Raw genomic sequence first — 1,178 nt, forward strand, 5'->3', positions numbered from 1 at the left:
AGAAAGGAAAAGCCTGTGATATGAAGGACACACACACACACACACACACACACACACACACACACACACACACACACACACACACAAACTCCCGCCCTTCAACCTCGATTGAAGGTGAAACTCTCCATCAGCTGCAGTGTGACAGTCGACCTGCAGGGGGAGAAAGAGACAACAGAGACACTGATCCACTCCACAGAGGAGTGACTGATTGATTGATCAGTTGATCGATTGATGGATAGAGCCATGAAAAAAGGAGGGGAAATAAAGGAATACCAGCAGAGTGATAAGGAGGAAGAAAGAGGAAGAGGAGTGATGGAGAGAAAACAAAAAGTGTATTTCATTACTTTAATTTTTGTGTAATTTAGACGTTGTAGTTTATTGTTATTATAGTTATTATAGTTTATAGTCTTTTGTTACTTCCAGGTTCCACGTCTGAATAAATCCTCCACCAACCTGAACATTTTATTTTCTCCAGTTTAGAGAGTCGATCCTCTGCTGGTCTCTGATCACTGAAGGTCACGAGTCACGGATTTACTGCGAGTTATTTTGATGTCTGAGTTTTTTCTTTAATGATTAACTTTATAATTAGAGAAGCTGCTTTCAGTATCATTTCCGTTTTCTGCAAATATGTGCTGCATTCAAGCAGGAAAAACTAGAATCTGTGGTCACAGACCTGACAGAGGAAACAGAATGAAATCATCAAAGAAGAATGAAAACAATGTGACGAGACGAAAAAGATGAAAAGAGACAAAAACAACATAAAAGATGTAAAAGACATAACAAGACAAAAAAGATGTAACAAAAAAACATTTAAAAAAACTATGAAAAATGAAATGAAAACTTTAAAATGCAAAAAATATCTAAAGAGACGAAAAAGACCTAACAAGACAAAAACGGAGACGAAGACAATGTAAAAACAAACAAAAGTATCTAATGAGATGAAAAAGACATAAGAACATGAAAACAACGTAACAAGACAAAGAAGATACAAGACAAAAACAACGAAACACAAAAGATGCAACAACACAAAAACAACGTAACAAGAGAGAAAAGATGCAACAAGACAAGACTTTGTGAAAAACATGACAAGATGAAGACAACGCAAAAAAAAAAAAAAAAAAACGAGATGAAAAAGACGTAAAACATGAAACCAAGACAGAAACAACGTGAAAGAAGAA

The sequence above is a fragment of the Lutjanus erythropterus genome, chromosome 19, assembly GCF_056507025.1.
Source record: "Lutjanus erythropterus isolate fLutEry1 chromosome 19, fLutEry1.hap2, whole genome shotgun sequence".
Classification (NCBI taxonomy): domain Eukaryota; kingdom Metazoa; phylum Chordata; class Actinopteri; order Lutjaniformes; family Lutjanidae; genus Lutjanus; species Lutjanus erythropterus.